Genomic DNA, 19,056 nt, shown 5'->3' with positions numbered 1-19,056 from the left:
GTGAATAAAAATCTGAATATGGACGTAGTCAAGGCCAGAAAAACACATTACAGATTAATATTAAGGGAAAGCATAATAATATTATTTTTATGTACTTTGCTATTAGGCTAGATCATGAAGGAAATCAGGATATACATGGATTCCATTTTGTTCTCTGTTTTTCTATATCTGCTGTGTCTTGGACTCCATTTTGTGTTAGTGGCTCTCTGTCAAGTCTTTGTTCAGGTTTAGCATCGTGGTGTTAATTGATACTAGATGTGCCTCAGGCTGGTTAGAAAAAGTATATTGGATTACGTATCCTAAACTGAGATATAACATTTATGAAATATGAATGACCTAGTTATGAATGTATGGAATGCTTGGGCCCAAGCAAGTATGAATGAATATGAAAGAATTTATATTAAAAATGAAATGGTTTATAAAAAGAAATTCAAAGGAAGCCTGGGCACAATATCTGGAAATAACTAGTCAGAGGTTTCAGGGAGAGGGGGAAAACAGCGCTTTTTCTTTAAGAATGACAGGCAGACTGAGAACATTTCAGCAGGCTTAGAACATTTCAGCATCTTGCCTGACACATAGACAAATTGTCTGAAATAAGTTTTAAGAATGATAAAAGAATATTGGATATGTTATAAAATGTTAATGTATATTCAGAAATGAATGTAAACAAAACGAATATGATTTCTGAAACTTTTAAACATACAAGAGGAATTTCTTTGTCTAACTTTGGTTGGCCCACGGACTAATGATGTCACACTGAGCCAAAGGTATATAATGGGGTGTTTCAAAATATTGAACTGAGTTCGTTATCAGAAGGCCAGCATTTTGGCAACTATAACGACCTCCCACTAATGCAACTGTTAACGCAAGCAATTATGCTTCATTCTTTTGAGTCTCATAATGGAAAAATATAAACAATAACTAAATAAATACATAATTATAATTATTATATTTTGGTAAAACCTTGCATTAGTGTCATTTTGCATGTTTTGTTATTTTTCACACCTTGAGTGAAAGCTAGCAGCTTAATTGGCAACTGCAGCTTTATGAGTGTGCAGGCATCCAATTCCCATGCTCAGGAGTCATCCTTAAAGAGGTCCCATCCTTCCAAGGTTTATGCTACCGTTTATGCTACCATTCCTCCTGGAAGGGAAGGGAAAACTATGGACAAATTCGAACGTCGCATCTATCAAAATGCTATGATGTCCTTTAAAGTCCTTAATTATAATTTTATTAGTTATTTTGAGTTCCTCATTACCGTATTTTCACCCATATACCGCGCACCCGTGTAAAACGCGCACACGGGTATAGCGCACGGGGAACTTACAAATTTATGTTAAAAAAATTTAATATAGTGCGCACACACGTATACCGCACATGCTAAAACCTCCTCCCGCCTACTCCGAACCGGCATCCTCCCCCCCGCTCACTTACCCAAGAGAGCATTTTTTTCATTCGAATCCGGCATTCCCCCTGCGAACCGGCATCCTCCCCCCCGCTCGCTTACCCGAGAGAGCATTTTTTTTCATTCGAATCCGGCATTCCCCCTGCGAACCGGCATCCTCCCCCCCCGCTCGCGTCACCCCCCCCTCCCCCATGATCCTACATCCCCCCCAGCACCGCAAAACATCTCTTACCCGATTGGGCACCTGCACCAGCACCAATGCACAGGATGTGCCAGTGCCCGAAGATCCTCCCTCGTTGGGTTGGGCTGGGCTGAGCTGGGATGGGCGGTGCGGTGCGAGAGAGATCCTCCTTCTTCCTGCGCCGGGCTGGACTAGGCTTTGAGCATTTGCGCATGCTCAAAGCCTTCTGGTCTCGCTCTCTCCGAGTTTACTCACTATGGATGCGAGACTCACTGGTCTGTAATTCGCAGCCTCTGTCCTACAGCCCTTTTTGTGGAGTGGGATGACATTAGCTGTTTTCCAGTCCAAGGGGACTCTTCCCGTACTCAGGGAAAGATTGAAGAGCACGGATAACGGCTCTGCCAGGACATCACACAACTCCCTAAGCACCCTGGGGTGTAGATTGTCCGGTCCCATGGCTTTGTTCACTTTGAGTCTTGATAGTTCGCAGTAGACGCTGCTGGATGTAAACTCGAAATTCCAAAACAGGTCTTCCGACCTTTCCCTTGCTTGCAACTGTGGACTGGACCGCGGCGCATCACAGGTAAAGATTGAACAGAAGTATTCATTTAGTAGTTCGGCTTTATCGGAATCCGATTCTGCAAAATTCCCGTCTGCTTTCCTAAGGCATTGTATCCCATCTGTGTTTCTTTTTCTATCACTGTTGTACCTGAAGAAGGATTTATCCCCCTTCCTAATGTCCTTTGCTAGATTCTCTTCTATTCGAAGCTTGGCCTCTCTGACTGCCGTTTTGACAGCTTTAGACCTGGCCAGATAGTCTTCTTTTGCCTCTCCCTTTCCTGATTGTTTGTAGGAAATAAATGCTTTTTTTCTTTATTTTAACAAGGATTTCTGTAGTGAATCACTGGGGTCTATTATTTCTCCGTTGTTTGCTTACTGTTTTTATATAGTGTTTTGTTGCTTCATGTAGGGTAGATTTCAGGGTTGACCACATAGCCTCTACATTATCTGTTTCTGCTTGGTCTTGCAGTGCCTGACGGATGAAATCTCCCATTCGTTTGAAGTCAGTGCCCCGAAAGTTGAGGACTTTCATTGTTGTGTTTGATCTAGTGAAACTTTTCCTGAGGTTGAACCATACCATGTTGTGGTCGCTGGAGGCCAGCGTATCACCTACCAAAATTTCCGATACGCTTTCTCCGTTGGTGGTCCAGTATCGCCTGGTCCCTAGTGGGCTCCAATACCAATTGTTTGAGTCGTGCTCCCTTTATGGAGGTTAATAACCTTCTGCTCCGGCTGGTTGTTGCGGCAAGTATGTTCCAATCTGCATCGGGCATATTGAAGTCCCCTAACAGTACTGTGTCCCCACGCAAAGTGATGTTCTCTATGTCTTCGATTAATTCCATATCCTCGTCTTCCTGTTGTCTTGGAGGTCTGTATACCACACCAAGATATAGGCATTTTTCGTTTCCTCTTGCCAGGTTCACCCAGAGGGATTCCCCGTGTACTTGACATCTATGATTCTGGTAGTTTTGATGTCTTCTTTAGTGTATAGTGCTACCCCTCCTCCTAACTTGCCCTCCCTGTCTCAACGAAGTAAGTTGTAACCCGGTATAATCATATCCCACCCATGTGAGTCCGTGAACCAAGTCTCGGATATCGCCACTACGTCTAGGTCGGCGTTGGTTATTTCTGTCACTAAATCCAGAATTTTATTGCCCAAACTGTGTGCATTAACTTACATAGCCCTCCATACCTTATGTTTGCTAAGTCCCTGTGTAGTTTCCTGCCTGAGTTGGTGTGACTCCTAAAGTATTGTTTTCAATGTGTATGCTAAGTCCCTGTGTAGAGTTTCCCGCCCGAGTTGGTGTGACTCCTAAAGTATTGTTTTCAATGTGTTTGCTAAGTCCCTGTGTAGAGTTTCCCGCCCGAGTTGATGTGACTCCTAAAGTATTGTTTTCAGTGTGTGCACTTACCTCGTACTCAGAAGTGTAATTGTGACTCATCTCCTCTGGATAGTTTCTTACTGTGCTGGTATGTGAGTGGGTACCCTCCCCCAACTTACCTAGTTTAAAGCCCTACGAAGTAGGCGGGCTAGTCGATGTCCGAAGACGTTCTTGCCTCTTCTGGTCAGGTGGAGTCCGTCTGGTCCCTGAAGTCCCTGCAGTGCCTCTCCATGGTTTAGGAATTCGAAGTTCATCTCCTTGCACCACTAGTTAGTCTTCTGGATACGCTCCTCCCTGGCTCTACTCTTGCCTCTTACTGGGAGGATCAAGGAGAAGACCACCTGCGCTCCCATCCGCCTCAGCTTCTCACCCAGGGCTCCAAAGTCTTTCGGTATGTTCTCCGGGGTGTTCCTGGCAGTGTTGTTCGTTCCGACGTGGATGAGAAGCATGGGTGGTCCTGGGGCTTGAGAAGTCTATCTAGACAGGTGGTAACATCTCGGATTCTGGCTCCAGACAGACAGCAAACCTCCCTTGATTGCATATCCGGTCTGCAAATTGGTCCCTCGGTGCCCCTCAGCATGGAGTCCCCAATGACTACCACTCTGTGCTTCTTCGGGGGGAGCCATTCAGTTGTCCCCAGAACTGGAGCCATGTGTTGGACATCTTCCTGTACCTCGTCGGCAGTCTCTTCCTGTAAGATCTGGAATCTGTTCCTCAGGGTGATTTGTGAGGTTGATGTAAAACTGCCCTGTTTGAGAGAAAAAGAAGAAGAAGAAGAAACTGAGAAAGGGGGAGGGGTCTTTTGTGCTTGCCTGTGGAGGAGGTTACCAGCTGCCAGGAGTCAGCGTCTCCAGCCATTTCCTGTATTCCAATCGTTGGTTTCAAAGCTGAAGATTTGGGCGTCACGAGGATGGACTTGTCAAGCACCTGCTCGGTGATTTGGGACAGCTCCTGGATGACTCCGTCGATGAAGGCCTCATCCTCTCTGATGCTTCTCAAGCGCTTTACCTCCTCCCTTAGGCTCCTCAGTTCCTGTAAGATGTCTCCGTCTAGCTGGCCCATCTCCTCTGTCTATGTAGAGACTGTAGTGTACTGCTGGGGGATGGCCTCGGTCTGCACAGAGGCCTCTGTCCACTGTCCAGGGTCATCCTCCATCTGTGCATAGGCCGTGGCCATCCCCTGGTCCCTTCGGTGACTGGAATGCTGATCTTGATTGAAGTCCTGGTGCTTCTTGTTCTCCCTGCCATTTTCAAGTTGTTATTTAGGTATGCCTGCTTGTTAGTTGGAAAAGTCTGTCTGTTTGAGAGTTTGATAGAAAAATCTGCCTGTTAGTTAGTTTGAGAGTTAGAAAGGTTAGGGTTTCTGCCTGTTTGAGAGTTTGATAGAAAAGTCTGCTTTGTGCAGGTCTTGTGCAGGCAATGACCTCTTCGATGAGGCAGCCACCAAGAAATCCTTTGCTTCTATTGTCAGACCTAAGCCAAAGCCAGCTCCTGCTAAGCCTGCACGCCCTCCTCCAATTTACCAGAGGTGTTTTGCTCCGAAGTGGGCTCCTTACAATCGCCCTCCTCCTAAGAAACAGCAGAATCAGAAGCAACAAAAACATCAACCTTCTGCTGCACCTAAGGCTACACAGCCTTTTTGACTGTTTAAAACAGAGCATAACCTCCACCGTTCTGTCTTTGTCCTATCTTCCCCTTATTGGAGGTCGTCTCCATCATTTTTACCACCGATGGGAGACAATCACATCCGACCTCTGGGTGCTATCCATCATACGGGAAGGATACTCTCTTCATTTCACTCAGGTTCCACCAGAGCTTCCTCCAAGAGAGTATCCTTCCAGTCCATCCCAGACCGCCCTTCTTCTTCAGGAAGCTCAAGCTCTGCTTTGTCTCCATGCCATCGAACCAGTTCCCTTGGAACAGCAGAACAGGGGGTTTTTACTCCTGTTACTTCATTGTTCCAAAGAAGACGGGCGATCTGCGACCCATTCTGGATCTCAGGGCTCTCAAGAAAAATTTTGAATGTTGTCCCTGGCGTCCCTTTATCCCCTTCTAGATCAGAACGACTGGTTATGCTCTCTGGATCTCAAGGAGGCCTATACTCATATTCCCATTCATCCGGCCTCCCGTCAATATCTCAGATTTCGGGTGGGGAATCTGCATTATCAATACAGAGTGCTGCCTTTTGGCCTGGCTTCCTCTCCCAGAGTGTTCACCAAGTGCCTGGTAATGGTAGCAGCAGCTCTATGGAACCATGATTTTCAGGTATTTCCCTACCTCGACGACTGGCTCATCAAAGATTCAACATCTCAGGGGGTTATTGTAGCGACCCAATGGACTACGTGGTTCCTACAAAGTTTGGGATTCAAAATCAACTTTCCCAAATCCCAGCTTCAACCCTCCCAGAATCTACAATTCATTGCAGCTGTTCTGGACACTACCCAACTCAGAGCATTCCTTCCACAACAACGTCTGGAAGCTCTCCTTCAACTCTGTCATACAGTGTCTTCCCGCTCCTCCATCTCAACGAGACACATGATGGTACTCTTAGGTCACATGGCCTCCACAGTACACTTGACTCCTTTTGCCAGACTTCACCTTAGAATTCCTCAGTGGACCCTGCCATCTCAGTGGCAGGTTTGTGACCCACTTTCTTGACATATAGCAGTCACTCCTTTATTGAGACAGTCTCTCCGTTGGTGGATGCTCTCTTCCAATCTTTCCAGAGGCTTGCTGTTTCAAATGCCCCCCCCCCCCAGAAGGTCCTCACAACAGATTCTTCGACCTACGCATGGGGCGCTCATCTCGATGGTCTCCCTACTCAAGGCCATTGGACCAGTACGGATCGTCAGTGTCACATCAATCTGTTGAAACTCAGAGCGATTTTCAAGGCTCTCATGGCTTTTCAACATCTTATTCACAACCTCATTCGGACGGACAACCAAGTCACCATGTACTATGCCAACAAACAGGGAGGGACAGGATCTCTCTCCTTTTTGTCAGGAAGTTTTGAAGCTTTGGGACTGGGCAATCCGCCACAACACCTTTCTCAAAGCTGTCTACATCCAAGGGGCGAAAAATTGCTTGGTGAACAATTTGAGTCGTCTTCTGCAACCTCACAAATGGACACTCCATTCCTCGCCTCTTCATCACATTTTCTCACAGTGGGGAACGCCTCAGATAGATCTCTTTGCAGCTTCCCACAACCACAAACTGCCTCAGTTCTGCTCTAGGATATATTCTCCTCATTGCCTCGAGGCAGATGCTTTTCTTCTGGAATGGACGAATCTCTTCCTGTATGCATTTCCTCCATTCCCTCTCATTCTCAAGATTCTTGTCAAGTTGAAGAACAACCATGCCACCATGATTCTGATTGCTCCTTGGTGGCCGAGACAACCTTGGTACTCCCTTCTACTTAAACTCAGCAGCAGGGAGCCATACCTTCTACCAGTTTTTCCTTCTCTGCTTACACAGAGTCAGGGATCTTTACTTCATCCCAATCTGCAGTCTCTACACCTTACATCTTGGTACCTCTCAACATAATTTCTCTTCAGTTTTCTCAACCTGTAAGAGACATTTTAGAGGCTTCTAGAAAGCCTGCCACTAGACAATGCTATCACCAAAAATGGACTAGATTTTCTACGTGGTGCATCTCTCATAAGGAACCTCAAGTTTCCTCCTTATCTTCTGTTCTGGACTATCTTTTGCACTTATCCATCTCTGGCCTCAAGTCTACATCGATCCGAGTCCATCTCAGTGCAATTGCTGCTTTCCATTAGCCTATTGAAGGGAAACTCCTGTTTGCTCATCCGGTGGTTTCATGAAAGGATTTTTCAGTGTCAAACCTCCTCTCAAACCGCTTCCAGTGGTTTGGGACCTCAATGTTGTTCTTGTTCAATTGATGAAGCCTCCATGTGAACCAATGTCTACAGCTCATCTAAGGTATCTCACTTGGAAAGTGGTGTTTCTTATTGCCCTCACATCTGCTCGAAGAGTCAGTGAGCTGCAAACCTTAGTTGCTGATCCACCTTTCACTGTGTTCCATCATGACAAGGTGGTCCTCCGTACTCATCCTAAATGCCTCCCTAAAGTGGTTTCGGAATTTCATCTCAACCAATCCATTATTCTTCCAGTGTTCTTTCCAAAGCCTCATTCTCATCCTGGAGAATCAGCTCTTCACACTCTGGACTGTAAACGTGCTTTGGCCTTCTATTTAGAACGCACCAAACCACACAGGACTGCTCCTCAACTTTTTGTTTCCTTCGATCCAAACAAGTTGGGACATCCTATCTCTAAGCATACCATCTCCAACTGGATGGCTGCTTGAATTTTTTTCTGCTATGCCCAGGTTGGATTACCCCTACACAGTAGAGTCACAGCCCATAAGATCAGAGCAATGGCAGCTTCAGTAGCTTTCCTCAGATCTACACCTATTGAGGAAATTTGCAAAGCTGCCACTTGGTCCTCGGTTCATACTTTCACTTCTCACTATTGTCTGGATGTTTTCTCCAGACAGGATGGCCATTTTGGCCAGAGAGTATTACAAAATTTATTCTCCTAAATTGCCAACACTCCCACCATCCCATTCTGGTTAGCTTGGAGGTCACCCATATGTGAGAATAGGCTGCCTGCTTGTCCTGGGATAAAGCACAGTTACTTACCGTAACAGGTGTTATCCAGGGACAGCAGGCAGCTATTCTCACAACCCACCCATCTCCCCTGGTTGGCTTCTCTGCTAGCTATCTGAACTGAGGAGACATGCCCTGCGCTGGGCGGTAAGGCACTCGCGCATGCGCGGTGCGGCTGACTCGAAACTTCTAGTTTCTTCAAGCAAGTCTGCTTGCGAGGCTTCCGCATCCGGGCTCCGTCGATGACGTCACTCATATGTGAGAATAGCTGCCTGCTGTCCCTGGATAACACCTGTTATGGTAAGTAACTGTGCTTTTCATACATTTCTGTTTCTGGTATTTCAGAGCCGTCTGCCCTTGGTGGAGGCTATCTTGTACATTGTATCTGCTGTTTTTCTAGCTTCGTATGTTCTGCTTGATGACTATTTTATTGTTTCTTGTTGTTGGTCACTGTTTTCTCACTGATGTGAACTTCAATAAAAAGTTTATTAAAAAAAGAATGGGAATAAACATGACTACTAGTGCTGCCTGATTCACGATTCAAATCGATTCACCAATCCACTACGGATGAATCGATTCGAATCTATTTAAAAACAAACAAAAAAAAAAAAATCGGCCTACCGATTCGGTGACGGACCCTCCCTCCTTGCCCCCTAAAGCAGGAGCGGCAGCGTTGACCCTTGCTGGCCGGCCGCTGCCACTCCTGCTTTAGAGGGCGAATGTCAGTCGGGAAGTGCTGGTGTCCGGCTTCCCCCCTAGCCTCCCACGCATCCATTTACTTCATTCCGACAGCAGAGCAGCCTGCCGAGATAATTGCCGGTACTTTAGCGATCTTTGCAGGCTGCCATAGGCCTTCAGAGCTGTCTTCCCTCTACCGCGATCCTGCCTCTGATATCAGAGGAGGGGCGGGACCACGGCAGAGGGAAGACAGCTCCAAAGGCCTATGGCAGCCTGCAAAGATCGCTAAACTACCGGTGATCCTCTGTGCAGGCTGCACCACTGCTGGAATTAGGTAAATAGATGTTAAGGAAGTCAGGGGAAACACGCAGTCCTTTGGGGGGGGGGATTGGCCTGCAGGGGTGGTAGTACAGGCCTTCGGGGGGGACAGGCAGGCCTTTGGGGGGGGTGCGGACCTTCAAGGGGGACAGGCAGGCCTTGGGTGGGGTGCAGGCCTTCAGGTGTGGGACAGGCCTTTAGGAGTGGGGGGCTCTGATGTAGAAGTACACAGAGGGAGGCAGGGAGGGGGGGTTCAAAGAGACATGCAAAAGCCAGACTTTGGGAAGAAGAAATAATGGATTTAAAAACAGGAGAGGAAGAGAGATGGTGGACAATGGGATTTAGGGAGGGAAGGAACAGAAAGGGAGAGAAGTTGGACAGAAGGGGTGGTGTGGAGATGGGGATAGAGATACTGGATATGAGGGTAGTTGCGAATTGAAAAGGAGAGATGGTGGACTCTGTGGTGGTGGGTAAGGAAGAAGAGATCCTGGATGGAAGGGTAGTTGAGAAAAGGAGATTATGGTGGATCTGGGGATGTTGGGGTCCATTGCTGCAGCTGCGGGGATGGAGATGAAAAAAAGGAAAGATGCCAGACTTCCGGGGGGGGGGGGGGGGGGAAGGGAAAAGGAAGTGGAGGATAGAGATGCAAGATGGATGGTTAGCACCGAGAAAGAAAATGACAAATGGGCAGGATACCCTGGCAGCGAGTTATCAGAAGACAACCAGAGCCTGGGACCAAAATGATTTGAATAATTACCAGACAAAAGGTAGAGAAAATAATTTTATTTTCTATTTTGTGATTACAATATGTCAGATTTGAAATGTATATCCTGCCAGAGGTGGTGTTAGACCACGAATGTGAGCTAGGATTTAACAGAGAGAAGTCTTTTTTGTTTATTTTGTTTACATCACAGCTCTAGTGTGGGTAGGAGAGGGCAAAGGGGGTGAAGAGGCTATAAAATAAACCCACCAGGATGTTTGAAAAAAACACCCAATTGGGCAGAAAAATCGAATCGAATAATTGATTCACTAGGCTGAATCGAATCAAATTTTTTTTCCTGAATCGGGCAGTACTAATGACCATCCAAGTTTTCAAGTTTTATTAAAATTTATCCCGCTTATCAAATGTCTAAGCGGTTTTAAAATAAAATTTCTAAAAAAGGGGGAATACAAACATTTGTCACTATACAAAAACAGTATATGTATTTACATGAACACTAAGGACTGACAAGAATTATAGGAGGTGGGTGGGGGGAAATACAATTTTAAATAGGATAGGAAGACGTAAAAGGGTAATACAAATAGGTGGGGGAATTAACGTCTGTGGTAGAAGCCAGAGGGCACACATTTGGGAGGGCTGTTATCTGTCATTTAATTAAAATGCACTATTTGCCAACTGTGACCCTGTAATTCCTCATATGTGCATTACAGAATATTATATTGCATATCTGACATATATATATGTGAGGACAGGATTCCAAAAGGCTCAAAACTGTATAAACTCAAAACTGTTTTTATTGGTGAATAGTAGAAAATTAAATTTATTATAATACAATCAAGTCATAGAGAACCCAGAGAACAACTGTTTCCCCTCCCTTATATAAATAGAGTAACAATACATCATCTTTTCCCAGACAGGCGATGGTGAAAGCTAAGAGGATGTTTGGGTGCACTGGGAAAGGAGTAGGCAAAAGGTGATGATGCCTCTGTATAAGACTCTGGTGAGACCTCTTGGATAAATCTGTGGCTGGTACCGTTGATCAAGTGGTGGTGGATGTACCGGGCGCTTTTGGGTCTTTGCCCAGGGGAGATCGTTGGCTGTCATAAGGTGCGTCTCCTGGCTCGCAGGTGTATCATGCAGCACTGGACCTCACCGAATCCTCCGTCTTTTTAGCACTGGAGAGCCCACCTCCATGCGTTAGTTCTTTGTAAGGCGCGTGAGGTGGGGGGCTCTCTTAAAAGTCGCCGTGCTTTCTGCGTCTTTGGGACCCCTATTTGCATTCCTTGTCACCTAGGGGGCGCATTCTTATCCTTAATACCCAGCTTAATGGTGAAGTCTCTTGGCCTGTTCTGGATCCCTGCATCTCTCTGCTCTGGGGGGGAGGGGGGGTTTGGGGGGACTGTTTTTGGTGGGGATGCCCTGCTCATTTGCGTGCCCTGGGGTCATCAGAGTCCAGACCCTGGGGGAATTTGGTTGGTGTTTTTCTTTTCTATATAGGTTTAGATTTTCTGGTTCCCCACCTTTTTTTCTTGGGGGGGGTCTTCGGACTCAGGAGGTCTTAGGACTCTCGTACGCCCTGGCGCTGCCCTTGCATTCCCCTCAATCTTGGGAGGGTAGGGGATTGGGGGCGGGGGATGGTGGGAGAGCCTAGGGGAGGGGGGAACAGGAGGGGGTTTCGGGGATTATGAGTGGCTGTAAATGATGCATGTCTTTGTCATAAAGTGCTTTGTTAAGTGGATCTCCCGCCTATGTTCACAGTCTTCTGTTGTTTTCCTCTGGTTCTGCCGGTCTTTTTTGTCAATAAAAATTGTTTACAATCTAAATATTTTATTAAGATTGGCTGAAAATCAGTAGTCAATTACCATGCCAATTAAAAAAAGACTGCATGCAGTTCTCAAAGTTAGGCATCGCTAGGCATTTGCAGTTAGGGCACCTAGCAGCTCCTAACAGCACTCGTTTAGAACAGCCACTACACTCTCACAGCGTCAGAGAGAGAAGAACCATCGGCTCAGTTGTGATGATGTGACGCGTGTATACTGTATGTACAGTAGTACCTTGGATTACGAGTATAATCCATTCCAGGAGCATGTTCGTAATCCAAAATGCTTGTTTATCAAAGCGAGTTTCCCCATAGGAAATAATGGAAACTCGCTTTGATACGTTCCCCCACCCCGAAAACCGGCATTGCTCCCCTCGGTTCATAGACAAAATCGCACGAAACAACGGCGCGCAGACAACTGAGCACAAGGTTGATGGTGCACCGAAGAAAAGCACTTTTTGCCTGTTTTTTAGGGAAAAGGTTCAGTTTTAAGTATAATGTGGGGGGTTACAACCCCCCAAACCCCCCACAACGCCAGCGCAATGTCTGTTTAGTAATATAGGGGGGTTCCCCACCAACACCCCCCGTCGGAGCCCTTTAAAATAGTGCTTTTCTTCGGCGCGCCGTCAACCTTGCGCTCAGTTGTTGGCGCGCCGTTGTCTCGCGCGATTTAGTCCCGTCACTGCTCCCCTCAAAGGGCCCCCCCCCCGCTACAATCCAAACCCCCCCCCCCCCGACACAATTGGGCACCCCCCCCCCCCCCCGCCGCTTCTTACCCTCTTCTGGGCACTCTTGAAGATCGGCCTCCTCGTCTGCTGGGCCTTGAGCATCTGAGCATGCTCAAGGCCTGCGAGTTCACGTTCACATTCAGAATGTGAACTCGCAGGCCTTGAGCATGCTCAGATGCTCAAGGCCCAGCAGATGAGGAGGCCGATCTTCAAGAGTGCCCAGAAGAGGGTAAGAAGCGGCGGGGGGGGAGGGGTGCCCAATTGTGTCGGGGGGGGGGGGTCGGATTGTGGCGGGTGGGGGGGCCTTTGAGGGGAGCAGTGACGGGACTAAATCGCGCGAGACAACTGCGTGCCAACAACTGAGCGCAAGGTTGACGGCGCGCCGAAGAAAAGCACTATTTTAAAGGGCTCCGACGGGGGGTGTTGGTGGGGAACCCCCCCTATTTTACTTAACAGACATTGCGCTGGCGTTGTGGGGGGTTTGGGGGGTTGTAACCCCCCACATTATACTTAAAACTGAACTTTGAGGCAGGGGGGTGCCGGATTGCGGGGGAGGTGCTTGTAAATCGAGCCATGCTCGGTTTCCGAGGCACCAATTTTGCAAATGTTTTGCTCGTCTTGCAAAACACTCGCAAACCGGTGCACTCGTAAACTGAGGTACTTGTATTGCAAGACATTGCTTGTATATCCTTTATAGCAGTGTTCTTCAACCTTTTTACACCTATGGACCAGCAGAAATAAAATAATTATTTTGTGGACCGGCAAACTACTAAGACTGAAATAAAAACCATTACCCTCTGCGTCCTTGTCCCTTCGTACACCTGTGATCAGTATTGCCCTTCTGTGTCCCTATCCCTTCTTCATCCAGCATTCCCCCCCCCCCCCCCCCCCCCCGTGTCTGTCCCTATTCTCCATGCACAGCATCTCTTCTCTGAGCATCATCTCTCTTTCTTTTCTGCCCGGAGCCCAGGCCCCCCACCCTATGGCTTCCTTGCTTCCCCCCTGTTGTTAGCATCTCTCCCTCCCTGATTCCACTGTCCCCATCCACCAAGTCTCTCTCTCTGCCCCCTTCTCCAATGCCCTCCCCACAGTCCAGTAGCATCTCTCCTTTTCCCTCCCTCCCTCCAGATCCAGTAGCAGCTCTCCCTTTCTTTTCCTCTGTCCAACAGCAGCTCCCCTTCACTATCCTCCATTTCCAGTCCAGTGTGGCAACTCCCCTGACCAGCAGAAGCAGTTCCCCCTTCCCCCCAACCAGCTCTAGCACCCCCTTCTCCTTTTATCCCTAACATAAGCAGCTCCCCCTTCATCATCCTCCATTTCCAGTCCAGTGTGGCACCTCTCTTTTTTTTTTTAAACGCTTCTTTTAGTGCAACAGTATAATCACAACAAGAACCACTAAAAGGTACAGATATAGTAACAATATAGGAAAGCAGCCAACTATACAGGCTTCCTCAGATGCCAGACCCAAAAGAAATAAAAGAGGACTAGCAAATAAGCAAAAATATAATCATGGAAAACCAATGTGACGTCGTGACATACAGGCTGCAGTTTTCCTTATTTTTATACAAAAAGCAAACCTTCCAATCAACCAACGTCTGATCTCCACTATCACAAGAAAAGAAAAACTATCATAAGAAAAGAAAAACACCCGCCCAACACTCACACTACAGGCATCCAACAACCACTTCCCCCCTCCAGCCCCCATGCTGTTGTGAAAAGAGAAAAGAAAATAATAATAATAATAATAGTTTATTTTTATATACCGCCATACCCGAGAGTTCTAGGCGGTTTACAACAGTCAAACTTGAAAAATACAGTACAAATCATTTAGGATACAACAAATGTGAATACAACAATTTAAAATAAGAAACAGAAATAGATTCCCAGGTAAGGCAAGGCCAACCTCAAACATGCCCAAGAGCATTCATATAACCAAGCATTGCTGCCAGGCACTTCTCTATCCCACTCAGCACCTTCCCTTACCCGGACTAGCAGCAGAAGCTCAGTGTTTTAACTTGCCTGCAACAGTGTCAGTAGAGTCAGCACAACGATTTGCTTAGGCAGCCTTGGGTCCTTTGATGGGTGGTGCCCGCCTCTGAGGAAAGAGGAAGTTGTATCATCAGAGGTGGGCTGCGACTCAGCAAAAGCCCCAAGGCTGCCTAATTGAATCACTGTGATGACGCTACTGACACTTCTGCAGGTAAGTTAGAATACTGAGAGTTGCTGGAAGGGGAGGGGAGGAAGCCACTGTCTGGAGGCTGGGAAGAGAGCCACTGCTATTCTGGGTGGGGGGGAGGAGAGCAAAACGTCAGCTGCTGCACAGGAGGGAGAGAGACACGCAGGTACCCAGCTCATCGGGCCACGGACCAGCAGGAAATTTTTGCGGACCGGCGGTTGAGTAACACTGCTTTATAGATTCAGGTCCTGAGTGTATTTTTGCCCAAGTTTGTGTGTAGTATCTTGCGGTGGAGGGACTGAGTGCTGGCCTTACTAAGGAGACATCAAAACTTTAACTTAATGTTTCTTATTTAATACTTTCTTATTTCCCATCTATCTACATGACTAGTTTGTCATAACATCAGACAGGGCTATAAGTGTATTAGAAGAAAGCAAGTGAGATGTGAAAGAGAAGAAGCAGACTGGCTATAGACTTTTATGGAGACATAGGCATCATCTACGAACACTTTTTTTCAATTTGCTTTAATTCAATTGCTTAGGAGACTATAAATATCTATTGAAGTCCCCCAGGTTAAGAACGAGTTCCATTTTTTAAAAACTATTCTTTTTTAAATTTTTTATTTATTCAAATTTTCAAAATATAAACAAGTAAATCTACTTGAATACAGATTAGAAATGAAAAATTCCATTCGTGGTCTGGCAGCACACGGCTGATAAACACAAAAACATTCTAAGAAATCATAATTAATTATTTAGTCCACAAATTATATGATCCAAGAACAAAGAAATAGCAAAATAAAGAAATATATATGTATCATAAGGACAGTTTAGGAGAACAAAAAGAAAACAAAAAAACCCCTGAGAACTGGTTCGGGTGACACTATTGAACCAATAATCACTTCTTTAGCCACAATAAATTCCAACAATTGTTTCGGTTCAAAGAAAAGAAAATTTTTACCTTCTAATGAGAGACAGCATTTAGCAGGAAATTTCAACAAATGATGCACCCAAAGCCAGGACCCTATAAACCATCTATAAACCAAGAAGTCTTTTCTTCTCTTATGTGTCAATTGAGATATATCAGCAAACACTCGAATTATTGAACCGAAAAAAATGTATCATTCATATATCTAAAGTAAGTTTGAAGAATTAGATCTCTATCAAACTCCAAGGCAAATGTCACTATGAGAGTAGATCTCTCAGTTATCACTTCCAGTGAGTTCTCCCAAAGGTTTGTCAAATTCATTCCACTTTTTTCAATTCCCACTACTCCAGTAGGAGTAGAATTATCCTGTTTCTTCCCCAACGAAATATATTGGACTCTAATTAATTGGTGGCAAACTTTCCATTGGTATTGACAAAGTCTCTTTCAGGTATCTCCGAACCATTTCGACCACTGAAATTATTGGAGACTTAGGAAAATTCAGCAATCTTCTCTGCTTATTTTCCATATACTCCAGCTTTCTCTGGATAAAAGATCTTTCCTTAACAATCTCCAATTCTAGGGTTTTCATTTGATTAATGTGTTCTTCATGTCTTTTTATGGTCTCACTTTGTTCTTTTAACAATACCCCATGGACATTAATCTGGGAGCTAATAGAAGCACAATCAGAACATACCACAGATACTGCTTTTTTGAGGTTGGAGTCCATGGTTACAATAGCTCTCCACAGTTCATCCATATTCACTACTAAAGGCTTAATCAATTCTCCAAAATGATCATTATTAATCACATGAGATCTCACCAGCCTCTGTGTTAGGTGCCGTTGATTGGGCTCCAGTGGGGGTCTACTTCACCAACGACTCCCCTCCCACTGCTCCTCTGGGGCTCACCAGTTGTACTTCTTCCTGGGCAAACTGAGTTGCCTCCCACTCCACAGGACTCTCTTCTGGGTTGAAGAGGAGCCCGCCCCTAGATTGAGCTAAGGGAAGCCCGATCAAAACTAAGGTTCGCCAAGAAGTTCGGCATTCCTCCCAAAGTTGGGAGTGTGTTGGCACATCATTCCCATGTCCAGCGTCGTCTGGACAAGGTTTCTGGAACTCCCGGCCACAGGAGAATTTGGCTGGGAAGCTCCCTTCCTCTTCTCCAATTCAAATCCAGTTGTGAAGCAAATTGCTGAAGAAAGTCTGTAGTTCAGGCAGCACACAGTCAGCTGGGACAAAAGAATATAATCGGACAGCACACAGCCGACTTCAGGTAAGGGACACCCATGCCCAACAATTATCCCTTTATTCCCTCCCCCACCTCAGCATCTCTTTCCTTCACTCCCTTCATTCTTCTATCCAACACACCCCTCTTCTGTCCTTCCGTATCCCAACGTACCTTTCATTATCTTTCCCTCCCTCTGTGCTGTGTTCCAAATTTGTGGCTCCCTGCTGCACTCCTCTTCACAAAGCCGTGAGTAGCAACTCCTGCATGCTGCCTGCGGTTGATGTGGAAGCCTTCCCTCTCACATCAGAGGGAAGGCTTCCAGGTCATCCGCAGGCTACGTGAAGGAACCACAGCCACAGCTTTGAGAAGACAAATGCAACTGAGAGGAGAGAGATGGCCACATAAAATAAACACCTGCAGGAAGGAAAGAAACATGAATTTGGAACACAGCAGAGGGAGGAAAGGATGATGAGGGGTGCATCGGGACATGGAAGGGAGGAAGAGGAACGCGTTGGGACAGGAAAGGAGGTAGAGGGGTGTGTTGGGACAGGCAGATCCTGATTTGTAAGTATGAGTCCGACGTAAATTGAACATTCTTAACCCAGGGTCTGCCGTATTTAATTTTTTTGCCACTTTATTTTTTGGCATTTGATACATATTTATACTGTAGATTCAGTTCCATGCCTCCCCTTTAATGCCTGCCCTATTTTTTTTGTGATATGGCCTTAGCTTCCCTGAGTGATCTTTTTAAACCTATGGTCATCTAGCTTTCATCAACTAGGTGAGGATGATATTGCGGTCCCATGACACTGTTGGAGGTTTGAATGGGGGGGCTTTGTAAAAAGCAACTCTCTCATAAAACAAACTTGAGGCTGTGCAAAGATGGGCTTACTTTCGTACAGTGATGGTAAGCATCAATTGCATTGAGGATAACTCTTATGGAGTTGGTTTTCAACCCAGACTCTGAAATGTACAGAAGATATTTAAGCAGGGTAGGAAAAAGGATCTAAGGCCCTGCTCTTATATCAGATGGCAAAGTTTTTCCATTTAAAATTATATGACCTCTTAGTGGCATTTTTCTTGGAATTGAGCAGGTCCTGGGAGATGCCCTCAGGCAGTTGAAGAGATGCATGTTCTAAGCTCCCAACATCCAAACTGTTGGAGCTAGGGATTGGAAGGTGGAGGTGTAGAAGAGACTCCTCATTCTGGGCGATGATGGTTGGAAAGGAGTCCAGTCTTCCAAGATCTTTGGAAGTTTACTTCAGAAGCTGAAGGAACCATATCTGTCTTGGCTAGTAGGGTATATGATAAGGATCATAGTTCCCTGGTTCTGCCTGAGGCCATCTCTTCAATCAGGGAGAAAAGCATTGGATGAAAGTCTGCCATGTGATCTCAATCTGGAATATAAATTAGGGACTTTGTTGTAGAGATCCACTGAGGTGGTACCCCACGCTTGGAAAATCTCCCAGGCTATGCCCATATCGAGAGACCAGTCTATCTGCTAGTCTGTTTTTTCTCACCAGCTAAGTGGCTCCGAGTACCATGCCATGACTAGAGGTCCACTGCCACATCCCAACTGCTTTCTAACATAAGGGGTTAAATCTTGTATTTCTCTGCTTGCTGACATACTAACTTTGCAACCTAACTGTTCATTTGAATAAGGACAATTTAGTGCATTACCCAATCTTTGAAAGCTTTTAGAGAGTTCCAAATGGTTAGAGCTCCAGAGGGTTGATGTGAAATTGAGTTTCCTAAGCAGACCTGTGATCCCCTAAGGTTTCTAGGTTAGACACATCTGTTTTAAGTGTTTTGTGAGGAGAAAGAATTTGGAATGGGAGTCCCAGTGTCAAACAGTCCACTATAAGAAAGACTCTACAAGTGTCAGAGATGCCCATAAGGTTCTGGTGGCTTAATACTACTGAGAAGCTAAGGTCCACCGGGCCTGCCTCAAATGGAGGCGTGCCATGGATGATGAGAGATGACAGTAGAGGCTATGAGGCCTAACAACCTTGTCACTGCTGAGCTGAGACCTGATGGCTCTGCTGAAACTGATGAGGAATGCCAATCATAGCCTTGGCTCTGGGAGCTGGAAGGAAGGCTCATGCTTGAACCATGTTTAGCAGGGCTCCAGTGAATACCAAATGTTGAACTAAAGTAGATGGAACTTTGGGTAGTTGACGACAAACCCTAGAAACTACAACACAAGAATAGGTCTCCCTCCTCCAATGTTCCCTACTCAAATCTGAGATTCTTCCTGTGACAGGGACATATCTGCATGTGGGTATAGGTGTCCTTTATATCTACAG

At 46.0% G+C, this 19,056-nt stretch overlaps 1 protein-coding gene across 5 annotated transcripts in view; it reads right to left on the bottom strand.

The window, feature by feature from the left end:
* The window catches only part of LOC117353570 (uncharacterized protein DDB_G0271670-like), a 507,083-nt gene that overhangs the window by 53,702 nt on the left and 434,325 nt on the right, over nt 1-19,056 (bottom strand). The window lies entirely within an intron of this gene.

This window comes from Geotrypetes seraphini, chromosome 2 (genome assembly GCF_902459505.1).
Source record: "Geotrypetes seraphini chromosome 2, aGeoSer1.1, whole genome shotgun sequence".
Taxonomy (NCBI): domain Eukaryota; kingdom Metazoa; phylum Chordata; class Amphibia; order Gymnophiona; family Dermophiidae; genus Geotrypetes; species Geotrypetes seraphini.
Note: the sequence above shows the minus strand (reverse complement) of the source record. Positions and strands in the feature narration are given on the sequence as shown.